We start from the raw sequence: 13,302 nt of genomic DNA, 5'->3' as shown, positions 1-13,302 counted from the left end.
GCACCTCGCACTAAGACTGTCTGAGAAAGCCAGTACAAAAGGGGGGTGGTGATGGACGGAGCATCAGAACCAATCAAACACTCACACCCAGTCAACAGATCTGGGTTTGATCCGTCACCGTTCTTTAGCCCACTCTGCCACCCCAGTTCAGACATGGCCATATGCAAATCAGTCTGACCCTGTGCCTCATGGGAACAGTCCAGCCCGAACTGCCAAGCTATGCCTTCCCTGGACCGGAAACAAGCTTCCTAGGACCGGTTTCTGGCATTTCAGCCGTCTTCAGCCAGGCTTGCTTGAATCCAGTGGCAAAGTGAGCAAGGGACTCACGTCTGAGCATACCCTGCCAACTTATGGCGAACAAAGCGGTACAAAAGGGGGTGGTGATGGAAGGAGCATCAGAACCAATCAAACACTCACACCCAGTCAACAGATCTGGGTTTGATCCATCACCGTTCTTTAGCCCACTCTGCCACCCCAGTTCAGACATGGCCATATGCAAATCAGTCTGACCCTGTGCCTCATGGGAACAGTCCAGCCCGAACTGCCAAGCTATGCCTTCCCTGGACCGGAAACAAGCTTCCTAGGACCGGTTTCTGGCATTTCAGCCGTCTTCAGCCAGGCTTGCTTGAATCCAGTGGCAAAGTGAGCAAGGGACTCACGTCTGAGCATACCCTGCCAACTTATGGCGAACAAAGCGGTACAAAAGGGGGTGGTGATGGACGGAGCATCAGAACCAATCAAACACTCACACCCAGTCAACAGATCTGGGTTTGATCCATCACCGTTCTTTAGCCCACTCTGCCGCCCCAGATCAGACATGGCCATATGCAAATCAGTCTGACCCTGTGCCTCATGGGAACAGTCCAGCCCGAACTGCCAAGCTATGCCTTCCCTGGACCGGAAACAAGCTTCCTAGGACCGGTTTCTGGCATTTCAGCCGTCTTCAGCCAGGCTTGCTTGAATCCAGTGGCAAAGTGAGCAAGGGACTCACGTCTGAGCATACCCTGCCAACTTATGGCGAACAAAGCGGTACAAAAGGGGGTGGTGATGGACGGAGCATCAGAACCAATCAAACACTCACACCCAGTCAACAGATCTGGGTTTGATCCATCACCGTTCTTTAGCCCACTCTGCCACCCCAGTTCAGACATGGCCATATGCAAATCAGTCTGACCCTGTGCCTCATGGGAACAGTCCAGCCCGAACTGCCAAGCTATGCCTTCCCTGGACCGGAAACAAGCTTCCTAGGACCGGTTTCTGGCATTTCAGCCGTCTTCAGCCAGGCTTGCTTGAATCCAGTGGCAAAGTGAGCAAGGGACTCACGTCTGAGCATACCCTGCCAACTTATGGCGAACAAAGCGGTACAAAAGGGGGTGGTGATGGACGGAGCATCAGAACCAATCAAACACTCACACCCAGTCAACAGATCTGGGTTTGATCCATCACCGTTCTTTAGCCCACTCTGCCACCCCAGTTCAGACATGGCCATATGCAAATCAGTCTGACCCTGTGCCTCATGGGAACAGTCCAGCCCGAACTGCCAAGCTATGCCTTCCCTGGACCGGAAACAAGCTTCCTAGGACCGGTTTCTGGCATTTCAGCCGTCTTCAGCCAGGCTTGCTTGAATCCAGTGGCAAAGTGAGCAAGGGACTCACGTCTGAGCATACCCTGCCAACTTATGGCGAACAAAGCGGTACAAAAGGGGGTGGTGATGGACGGAGCATCAGAACCAATCAAACACTCACACCCAGTCAACAGATCTGGGTTTGATCCATCACCGTTCTTTAGCCCACTCTGCCACCCCAGTTCAGACATGGCCATATGCAAATCAGTCTGACCCTGTGCCTCATGGGAACAGTCCAGCCCGAACTGCCAAGCTATGTCTTCCCTGGACCGGACAAAAGCTTCCTAGGACCGGTTTCTGGCATTTCAGCCGTCTTCAGCCAGGCTTGCTTGAATCCAGTGGCAAAGTGAGCAAGGGACTCACGTCTGAGCATACCCTGCCAACTTATGGCGAACAAAGCGGTACAAAAGGGGGTGGTGATGGACGGAGCATCAGAACGAATCAAACACTCACACCCAGTCAACAGATCTGGGTTTGATCCATCACCGTTCTTTAGCCCACTCTGCCACCCCAGTTCAGACATGGCCATATGCAAATCAGTCTGACCCTGTGCCTCATGGGAACAGTCCAGCCCGAACTGCCAAGCTATGCCTTCCCTGGACCGGAAACAAGCTTCCTAGGACCGGTTTCTGGCATTTCAGCCGTCTTCAGCCAGGCTTGCTTGAATCCAGTGGCAAAGTGAGCAAGGGGCTCACGTCTGAGCATACCCTGCCAACTTATGGCGAACAAAGCGGTCCAAAAGGAGGTGGTGATGGACGGAGCATCAGAACCAATCAAACACTCACACCCAGTCAACAGATCTGGGTTTTATCCATCACCGTTCTTTAGCCCACTCTGCCACCCCAGTTCAGACATGGCCATATACAAATCAGTCTGACCCTGTGCCTCATGGGAACAGTCCAGCCCGAACTGCCAAGCTATGCCTTCTCTGGACCGGAAAAAAGCTTCCTAGGACCGGTTTCTGGCATTTCAGCCGTCTTCAGCCAGGCTTGCTTGAATCCAGTGGCAAAGTGAGCAAGGGACTCACGTCTGAGCATACCCTGCCAACTTATGGCGAACAAAGCGGTACAAAAGGGGGTGGTGATGGACGGAGCATCAGAACGAATCAAACACTCACACCCAGTCAACAGATCTGGGTTTGATCCATCACCGTTCTTTAGCCCACTCTGCCACCCCAGTTCAGACATGGCCATATGCAAATCAGTCTGACCCTGTGCCTCATGGGAACAGTCCAGCCCGAACTGCCAAGCTATGCCTTCCCTGGACCGGAAACAAGCTTCCTAGGACCGGTTTCTGGCATTTCAGCCGTCTTCAGCCAGGCTTGCTTGAATCCAGTGGCAAAGTGAGCAAGGGGCTCACGTCTGAGCATACCCTGCCAACTTATGGCGAACAAAGCGGTCCAAAAGGAGGTGGTGATGGACGGAGCATCAGAACCAATCAAACACTCACACCCAGTCAACAGATCTGGGTTTTATCCATCACCGTTCTTTAGCCCACTCTGCCACCCCAGTTCAGACATGGCCATATACAAATCAGTCTGACCCTGTGCCTCATGGGAACAGTCCAGCCCGAACTGCCAAGCTATGCCTTCCCTGGACCGGAAACAAGCTTCCTAGGACCGGTTTCTGGCATTTCAGCCGTCTTCAGCCAGGCTTGCTTGAATCCAGTGGCAAAGTGAGCAAGGGACTCACGTCTGAGCATACCCTGCCAACTTATGGCGAACAAAGCGGTACAAAAGGGGGTGGTGATGGACGGAGCATCAGAACCAATCAAACACTCACACCGAGTCAACAGATCTGGGTTTGATCCATCACCGTTCTTTAGCGCACTCTGCCACCCCAGTTCAGACATGGCCATATGCAAATCAGTCTGACCCTGTGCCTCATGAGAACAGTCCAGCCCGAACTGCCAAGCTATGCCTTCCCTGGACCGGAAACAAGCTTCCTAGGACCGGTGTCTGGCATTTCAGCCGTCTTCAGCCAGGCTTGCTTGAATCCAGTGGCAAAGTGAGCAAGGGACTCACGTCTGAGCATACCCTGCCAACTTATGGCGAACAAAGCGGTACAAAAGGGGGTGGTGATGGACGGAGCATCAGAACCAATCAAACACTCACACCCAGTCAACAGATCTGGGTTTGATCCATCACCGTTCTTTAGCCCACTCTGCCACCCCAGTTCAGACATGGCCATATACAAATCAGTCTGACCCTGTGCCTCATGGGAACAGTCCAGCCCGAACTGCCAAGCTATGCCTTCCCTGGACCGGAAACAAGCTTCCTAGGACCGGTTTCTGGCATTTTAGCCGTCTTCAGCCAGGCTTGCTTGAATCCAGTGGCAAAGTGAGCAAGGGACTCACGTCTGAGCATACCCTGCCAACTTATGGCGAACAAAGCGGTACAAAAGGGGGTGGTGATGGACGGAGCATCAGAACCAATCAAACACTCACACCCAGTCAACAGATCTGGGTTTGATCCATCACCGTTCTTTAGCCCACTCTGCCACCCCAGTTCAGACATGGCCATATGCAAATCAGTCTGACCCTGTGCCTCATGAGAACAGTCCAGCCCGAACTGCCAAGCTATGCCTTCCCTGGACCGGAAACAAGCTTCCTAGGACCGGTTTCTGGCATTTCAGCCCCTGTACATGCTTAGTGCGTTAGACAACAGATTGCCCAATCCATGTATTCGATTCAGCTGAAACGCTATCATAGAATCAATTATGGCTTTACAGATGAATGCTATTGCCTTGAGTTCACGGAACATCAACGTATGAATCAGTCGCAGTCCACCACAAAGCTGTGTGAATTACAGGTAAGACGTTGACTTTGTTTACTACTGGTTGCTTGAAGAGTGGTCCAATTCTGTGCCTATGGATTGCTCCCCCTCTTGCGGGAGGAGCGCGTCCGCCACCAACAGCAAGCTCCATGACGTCCTCTGGGGCAGGTGTTATAGGGGCATTTCTTCCCAAGTTGTACAACCACCAGTAATTCCATTACCCCCTCTTCTAGGCTACATTTCCAGTGGAAGCCTGCTGCTTCCCCAATGTTCAGACTGAGACAGTCTTCTTATTGTCATATATGGGTGGGAATGACGCCAATTGGTTAATTTGGTTACTTGAAAGGAATGGTCTGTTTTTATATAACACTATGGGGCTTTCTGTGCAGAAATAAGAAAGTTGTTTGATAGGAAGCCACACGCTCTATCCTTGGACAGGGAGTTGTTGTCTTTGAAGCTGGGGACGCGGGCTCTTTAGACATGCATCACTGTGTTCAATGGGCTAGTTTTGAAAACTGAATAGCCAGCTGCAAGAATGGCATCCCTGTTTGATCAGAGTTTATGTATTGAATTGAAGAATGCCTTGGCACAGGTCATCCACCCTCCACGTATTGCATAGCTTTGCAGTGTAAGTGACTTGAATCTTTCCTCTATGAATATGGTTCAGGTTGGGTGTGATAAGTTAGGTGGTATCGAGTTCTGGCTGTGCATGCTTCTAGCAGTGTACTGCCAGACTATTCAGTTTTAAACGTGCTACAAAAATATATGTACCGTGATGATGTATATATCTTCAAGGTATAAAGATGTGGAGTTAACAAAAGTAAATATCTACTTACTAATATAGTCTTAACTCTACAATATTTTGGTTTCTACATTTCTGCTGCGATATGTTTGTAGCACGGGACTTCTGTACTCTGACATTCAACGCTACAGGCACAGAAAGACCGGAGCAGTGCACACAAAGAAGCAGCAGAAGCAACAGGATTCAAATGCCACATGCACACACCTGGCAGGTGCACAGACACAGGAAGTGGTTGCTCCAATCACACGCAGAACAAGTACAGCACCAACAGGGGCAGTTCAGGACCCCTCATACAGAGAGTAGGTTCAGCACAAACAGCAGAAGAAGCCAAAACCACTCCCATATGTCTTGTTTAAAAAACAAATCTGCCTTGGTGGGAGCTCATTCTGTTTACAGACAACTCACCTCTGGAACAGGCTTCCAAAGAATATATGGATTTAGAAAACAAAGGCTCGAGTAATTTTCGTACTACAGATCCAGCTGGTTTGAATATACTGCCTGCAAACCTATCCCTCACATCCCATTTGCAAGATACTTCAGGAAGATGTTGCTGTGTGTTGCCGCAGCAAGTCTGGACCTCTCCTTCCAAGTCTCACACGCATCACTCATAGATGACCCTTCAACCATCACTCTTTTCCAACCATGCAAAACAAATAGCGTAGCTAGTTACTCAATAACCCAGAATGCACTTTGGACCACTTCTAGTGATAAGAAAATGCTACGTAACAAAATAATAAGAAAATGATATGTATATGTCAGCCCCCTTTCAGAGGGCCCCGTGGGGCGCACGGGTACTTGGCCCAACTGTGGTGGTTGAGGCCTTTTACTCATGATGTCCAGGAGTCCAAATTACTATGGATTCTGAGCAACTGGGCCAAGCACCCCTTCTGCACGTGACTCTCAGCCGTAAGCATGGACGATCCCAGGCTCCCTCATTGCGGGAGGGAGGGAGGTATGTATGGATACAGATAAGTAACAACTCAAATACGTGCAGCAACAGCAATAAATCATTGTTCAAACAGAATACTTACTTTTATGAAAAAAGAGAAGTATTTTATTTCTACGGGTACCCACTCAAAGGAAGATTATGACATTAACAAACAATGACACAGTCTCCCCTTGAGGTCGGGGGCCCAGTGACGCTCTGGCGATTTCCTGTCCCATTCACTCCTCGCGTTAGCGATCGTGGTTATCCCCCATTCACTAACAGTAACATCCAGGGTATGCCCCACTGGTAGCACAAGTCTCCAGAACCCCTATGATTCTGATTTAAAGTCAACAGTGTCCCAGCGCACACATGTTCGATTTAGCAGCAGGTTTCCCTGGGGCCATCAAGCCCAAAACAAGTCTTGCCCACACCAGTAGGAGGGAAGCAGTCAGAGTCCTGGAGTTCACCCCGTCTGGGGCCACTCACAGCATCTCCAGCCCAAGTCAGGTAAGTTTCCGCATGCAGACTCTGCGGGTGCACTCGGCGAGCGCAGGCTCTCCCCTCGTGGTCGTGCTCCTGCAGCGACCAGAGGTTTCCTGTGGCTTCTCCTGCAAGGTAAGTGTTCGCACGCTCTAGATGGGGGAAATGGCTACAATGATGCTGTTCTTTGTCCCACGATTGGGTGACAGTGCATCCATGATATCCTCACTTATCCAATGGGGTAGAACAAGTTGCAGTCCTTCGTGCTTCCGGTGACCTCCTCCAATAAATGGGGTCCACACCACTCGCTGTCCATGAGCTCACGCCCGACCCACATGGCAAAGTTATCCACAGCGGCCTCTCCTGGCATATACTGTCACTGCACCACTATCGTACAAGGCTTCGGACCTTACCACATGGCAATCTTTACCACGACGGCCCCTCATGGTACACAGGCTTGCTGCACCGCTACTGCAAAAGGCTTTAGCCCTTACTCCACTCCAGTCTTTCACACATCTATCTTCACGGTGGCCCTCTCCTGGCATATGGAGGTCAGTAACTCAGTCCTGCAAAGGGGAACAGCCCAATAGGTGCAGTAGCAGTGTTCTCACACCTTGCACCGAGTGCCAGCTCGACTAGGCTCCCCACTGGACCGTCCTCCCTCCAACGCTCTACTGTTTCTCACAGGTTACTCTGGTCTTGGCAAGCAGGCAGGCGCTGATGCTCTAGGCTCCAGGGCAGGTGGTTCTAGATTCCATGGTTTATGTCCCCTCACCCAGCAGGGAGACTAGAAAGCTTTGGCCCGTAGCTTTGGGCAAAGGCAGACGTCTTGCAGAGCTGCGCTCACACAGCCTGTATGGCTGCTTGGCAGATGACAATTTTTGGGGTCTCAACCTCCCCCTTCTTATAGTCCATTTTCAGACACCAAATGTGTTTTAGGGTCTGAGTCTTTGAAGTGTTGTGTTCCGGCTCGGCTTCATTTGATGTGCGCGCTCCTCTACTCCCTTTTGCTCATGAAAAGCAGTTTGTCACGGCAGGGATGTCTCCGAAGCTGATAGTCCCACAACACAGGCCATGGGAGTAACTAGAGGTTACACCTGTATATCAGCCACATTGATGTGTGCATCAAAAAGTTAGCCAAGGGCGCTCCCAGCCATACTCCTTATGATTATCTTATCAGCCCCATCTCCTTCCTAAGATATGTCCAGGCCCCTTCCTTGTGACCTATCACTGAATCAAAGAGCACCTTTGAAGTGTGCAGGGGAGGCCTGGTCCTCCCCTCCCAAGCGTGTGTCGTACCCAGCTTTCCGAAATGCAGCAATCCACAAATCTGTCCAGGGGATCTCTCTACCTCCACTCCTTGCTTCACTATGCAGGCAACAGCCTCCCACAATGGAACTCAGGACCCTCCATATATTATACCATCCACAGGCACACATAAACCCAAGTGCATATATACAGCATACACATACTGCAAAGTACGGTATCCTCCATGTACTGTGTCATTCAGAGGCACAAAAATCCAGCACTTGCATTCAACATGTGTGCACTGTTCAGCACTGTAGCCTTAATGTACAGTACACTTATAGGCACTCATACACCCCGCACATGCACCTATCATGCAAGCACTGCACAGCACTACATCCTTCAGGTAGCGTACCACTCTCAGAACACATGTAGTTCCAGCACATGCATACACCATGCACACACTGCTTAGTACTGTATTGTCCCTGTATTGTACCCTCCCCAGGCACACATGCACCCAGCGCATGTACACCACTTCGCAGCACATCACGGCAAATGGATGTAGGCCAAGGGTCACTTAAGCACACAACAGCAGAACTTCAAAAGTGAACGCGTCTGTAGGCCTCAGTCCAGTGACAGGTTAAAAAGGACCTCTTCACTCCTACTGATCACTACATGGTATGCTGCCACTACCGCGCTCGGGCTGCTTAACTGCTAGTGAAGGCAGCAGCCTTCCACCACTATGAGGGCAGCGCTTTGGGCGCCTCTCCTGGTCCAAAACGAGACAATCCGTGAGACAGCCCTATGTCATCGGGCACACGCATGATTCGTGTTCGCTCATGACAATAAAAATCAGCATTATGGATCCAGACATCAGTACAGTTGGGCATTCGGGGCAGAAGTGCACGTCCATTCCCATGCAGAGGGCTTCTCCGTCCCAACAACACATGAGTCAGAGCTCAGTGGTCTGCCCCAGAACGGGGACTGATGCTCTGATTGAAATGCTGTTACTCCGCATACGTAGAGAATTCACCAGATCGAGAAAGAACAGGTGTGGTCAGGACCGGGTGCGCTGGCCACCCTGACCCACAAAAATGGACTGGCCCACACAGGCAGCATGGACACAATCTGCTAACAATCACCAGGGACCTAAACTTGATATGCGTTCTGGTTCACTGCCAATGCAGCCTCTTCATGGCAATAACAGATGTTTAGTGTTACCTAATTCAATGGCAGGCATTTTAATGAACTCAGAAAGATGAAAGTCTGGCTGGAACATCTGGGATTGAAACCTCTCGCCAGGTAGTTAGATGCCCCCTGCAGCCATAGTAATAAAACAGTAGGTGCTCACCGTTTTTGCATTTAATGCATTGCAGTGAACGTTTGCCCTCCCTTTAAATAATTATATAGGCACAAAATAAGACCCTGGGAATCACCGGTTGTGTGCAAACCTCATTTCTTTCCAGAACTGTCTGCTTTGTGCCCCTCTGTTCTCACTGTTGCCTCAGTTTTGTTCATCAGATTTCTCACCTGTCGGACCTCCGCTACACACTCTGTGCCTCCGCAATACACTCTGTGCCTCCGCTACACACTCAGTGCCTGCGCTACACACTCTGTGCCTCCGCAATACACTCTGTGCCTCCGCTACACACTCTGTGCCTCCGCTACACACTCTGTGCCTCCGCTACACACTCAGTGCCTCCGCTACACACTCTGTGCCTCCGCTACACACTCTGTGCCTCCGCTACACACTCTGTGCCTCCGCTACACACTCAGTGCCTCCGCTACACACTCTGTGCCTCCGCTACACACTCTGTGCCTCCGCTACACACTCTGTGCCTCCGCTACACACTCTGTGCCTCCGCTACACACTCTGTGCCCCATGTATCACTAGTGTGCCTGGTCTTTGTTCTTATGTTTTCAGAGCAGCCTGTACTGTGCAGTCATTTCTTACCAGCTCTGCCTGCTCTGTACACCAATTTCTCACCACTGCTGCCTGCTTTGAGCCCCTCATTTCTCACCAGCACAGTCCGTTTTGTGCCCCTCTTTTGTCACCAGTACTGCCTGCTCTTTGTTCCTCATTTCCTACCAGTTCTGCCTGCTCTGTTCACCCATTTCTTACTACTGCTGCCTGCTTTGAGCCCCTCATTTCTCTCATGCGCTGCCTTTTAAGTGCCCATCATCCACCACCAGTTCTGCCTGCTCTGTGCACCCATTTCTTACTACTGCTGCCTTCTTCAAGCCCCTCATTTCTCTCAAGCGCTGCCTTCTAGGCGCCCATCCTCCACCACCAGTGCTGGCTGCTTTGAGCCCCTCATTTCTCTCAAGCGCTGCGTCTAGCCGCCCATCCTCCACCACCAGTGCTGGCTGCTTTGAGCCCCTCATTTCTCTCAAGCGCTGCGTCTAGCCGCCCATCCTCCACCACCAGTGCTGGCTGCTTTGAGCCCCTCATTTCTCTCAAGCGCTGCGTCTAGGCGCCCATCCTCCACCACCAGTGCTGGCTGCTTTGAGCCCCTCATTTCTCTCAAGCGCTGCGTCTAGCCGCCCATCCTCCACCACCAGTGCTGGCTGCTTTGAGCCCCTCATTTCTCTCAAGCTCTGCCGTCTAGGCGCCCATCCTCCACCACCAGTGCGGTCTACTTTGAGCCCCTCATGTCTCTCATGCGCTGCCGTCTAGGCGCCCATCCTCCACCACCAGTGCTGGCTGCTTTGAGCCCCTCATTTCTCTCATGCGCTGCCGTCTAGGCGCCCATCCTCCACCACCAGTTCTGGCTGCTTTGAGCCCCTCATTTCTCTCAAGCTCTGCCGTCTAGGCGCCCATCCTCCACCACCAGTTCTGGCTGCTTTGAGCCCCTCATTTCTCTTCTCGCCAGCTCTGCCTGCTCTGTTCACCCATTTCTTACTACTGCTGCCTGCTTTGAGCCCCTCATTTCTCTCAAGCGATGTCTTCTAGGCGCCCATCATCCACCATCAGTGCTGCTTTCTTTGAGCCCCTCATTTCTCTCAAGCGCTGCCTTCTAGACCCCCATCATCCACCATCAGTGCTGCCTAATTTGAGCCCCTCATTTCTCTCAAGCGCTGCCTTCTAGGCGCCCATCCTCCACCACCAGTTCTGGCTGCTTTGAGCCCCTCATTTCTCTTCTCGCCAGCTCTGCCTGCTCTGTTCACCCATTTCTTACTACTGCTGCCTGCTTTGAGCCCCTCATTTCTCTCAAGCGATGTCTTCTAGGCGCCCATCATCCACCATCAGTGCTGCTTTCTTTGAGCCCCTCATTTCTCTCAAGCGCTGCCTTCTAGACCCCCATCATCCACCATCAGTGCTGCCTAATTTGAGCCCCTCATTTCTCTCAAGCGCTGCCTTCTAGGCGCCCATCCTCCACCACCAGTGCTGGCTGCTTTGAGCCCCTCATTTCTCTCATGCGCTGCCGTCTAGGCGCCCATCCTCCACCACCAGTGCTGGCTGCTTTGAGCCCCTCATTTCTCTCAAGCGCTGCCGTCTAGGCGCCCATCCTCCACCACCAGTTCTGGCTGCTTTGAGCCCCTCATTTCTCTCATGCGCTGCAGTCTAGGCGCCCATCCTCCACCATCAGTGCTGGCTGCTTTGAGCCCCTCATTTCTCTCAAGCGCTGCGTCTAGGCGCCCAACCTCCACCACCAGTGCTGGCTGCTTTGAGACCCTCATTTCTCTCAAGTGCTGCGTCTAGGCGCCCATCCTCCACCACCAGTGCTGGCTGCTTTGAGACCCTCATTTCTCTCAAGCGCTGCCTTCTAGGCGCCGATCCTCCACCACCAGTGCTGGCTGCTTTGAGCCCCTCATTTCTCTCAAGCGCTGCGTCTAGCCGCCCATCCTCCACCACCAGTGCTGGCTGCTTTGAGCCCCTCATTTCTCTCAAGCGCTGCCGTCTAGGCGCCCATCCTCCACCACCAGTGCGGTCTACTTTGAGCCCCTCATTTCTCTCAAGCGCTGCCGTCTAGGCCCCCATCACCCACCACCAGTGCTGGCTGCTTTGAGCCCCTCATTTCTCTCAAGCGCTGCCGTCTAGGCGCCCATCCTCCACCACCAGTGCTGGCTGCTTTGAGCCCCTCATTTCTTTCAAGCGCTGGCGTCTAGGCCCCCATCACCCACCACCAGTGCTGGCTGCTTTGAGCCCCTCATTTCTCTCAAGTGCTGCCATCTAGGCGCCCATCCTCCACCATCAGTGCGGTCTACTTTGAGCCCCTCATTTCTCTCAAGCGCTGCCGTCTAGGCGCCCATCCTCCACCTCCAGGGCAGTCTACTTTGAGCCCCTCATTTCTCTCATGCGCTGCAGTCTAGGCGCCCATCCTCCACCACCAGTGCTGGCTGCTTTGAACCCCTCATTTCTCTCAAGCGCTGCCATCTAGGCGCCCATCCTCCACCATCAGTGCGGTCTACTTTGAGCCCCTCATTTCTCACCAGCACAGTCTGTTTTGTGCCCCTCTTTTGTCACCAGTGCTACCTGCTTGTTGTTCCTCATTTCCTACCAGTTCTGCCTGCTCTGTGCACCCATTTATTACTACTGCTTCCTGCTTTGAGCCCCTCATTTCTCTCAAGCGCTGCCTTCTAGGCGCCCATCCTCCACCACCAGTGCTGCTGGCTTTGAGCCCCTCATTTCTCTTCTCGCCAGCTCTGCCTGCTCTGTGCTCCTCATTCATATGCCAGGGCTCTATAGCCGCTTTACATGGCTGCATACTGAGAACACTGTGTGAAAATAATTGCATGGCTTCTCTCTGATTGTCCTGTGAAGCAGACTCTTGGGTGGGATCCAGGAATGCTGGGGTTTGGCTCCTTGCCCAGAATTCAGCCTTTTCTCCTCATTATCCGGCTGGAGGAAGATGTAAGGAGGGCGAAGGAACCTGGTCCAAGTTTAAGGGGCGCTGGAAGTTCAGCAGCTGCTTGGTCTATGCTGCTGAGGTTTCAGTACCAGCCACTGAAGGTGCAAGATGAGGCCACTTAAAGTAAGAATAGAAATAAAGGAGCGGTAAACAAACACCAGGTTAAAGCGAGAATATATTCACTATGAACCCCAAACGAGTCGCCTGTTGTACCCTGGTCACAGCCATGTCTGCAGGGACCAGAAAAAAGGCATGCATGGCGTCCCATGAGTGGTAGTGAATCGAAAAGTAGATATTTTTAACTCACTTGGTGAGTCGAGCCCCATGAGTCTCTAGCGTCTGGTTCCAAGCGCTCACCGCTTGCCGATGGCACATGCACTGGAGACAGTTGCAGGTGGGGAGGTTGACTTGCGGCAGTACACCTGTCAAACGACAAAGCTGGCATCGGAAGTTGATCTCACAGAGGACAGAAATCTCAGCGAGCAGACAGTAAACGCTCACTTGATCTTGATTTTCAGTGTGAATACAGACTGAGAAGCGAGCCCTCATGATTCTTTCGACTTCTGGGGTTTACCAAGCAGGTGTCAGAAAAGTTAT

General features: G+C 52.1%; 1 protein-coding gene and 1 pseudogene across 3 annotated transcripts in view; both read right to left on the bottom strand.

Annotated features, from left to right (window-relative positions):
* The window catches only part of LOC146835215 (uncharacterized), a 67,449-nt pseudogene extending 55,714 nt beyond the window's left edge, over nt 1–11,735 (bottom strand).
* The window catches only part of BTBD19 (BTB domain containing 19), a 1,273,384-nt gene that overhangs the window by 702,983 nt on the left and 557,099 nt on the right, over nt 1–13,302 (bottom strand). The window lies entirely within an intron of this gene.

The sequence above is a fragment of the Triturus cristatus genome, chromosome 4_2 (genome assembly GCF_964204655.1).
Source record: "Triturus cristatus chromosome 4_2, aTriCri1.1, whole genome shotgun sequence".
In the NCBI taxonomy this organism is placed as follows: domain Eukaryota; kingdom Metazoa; phylum Chordata; class Amphibia; order Caudata; family Salamandridae; genus Triturus; species Triturus cristatus.
This window is presented reverse-complemented; position numbering and strand designations above follow the sequence as displayed.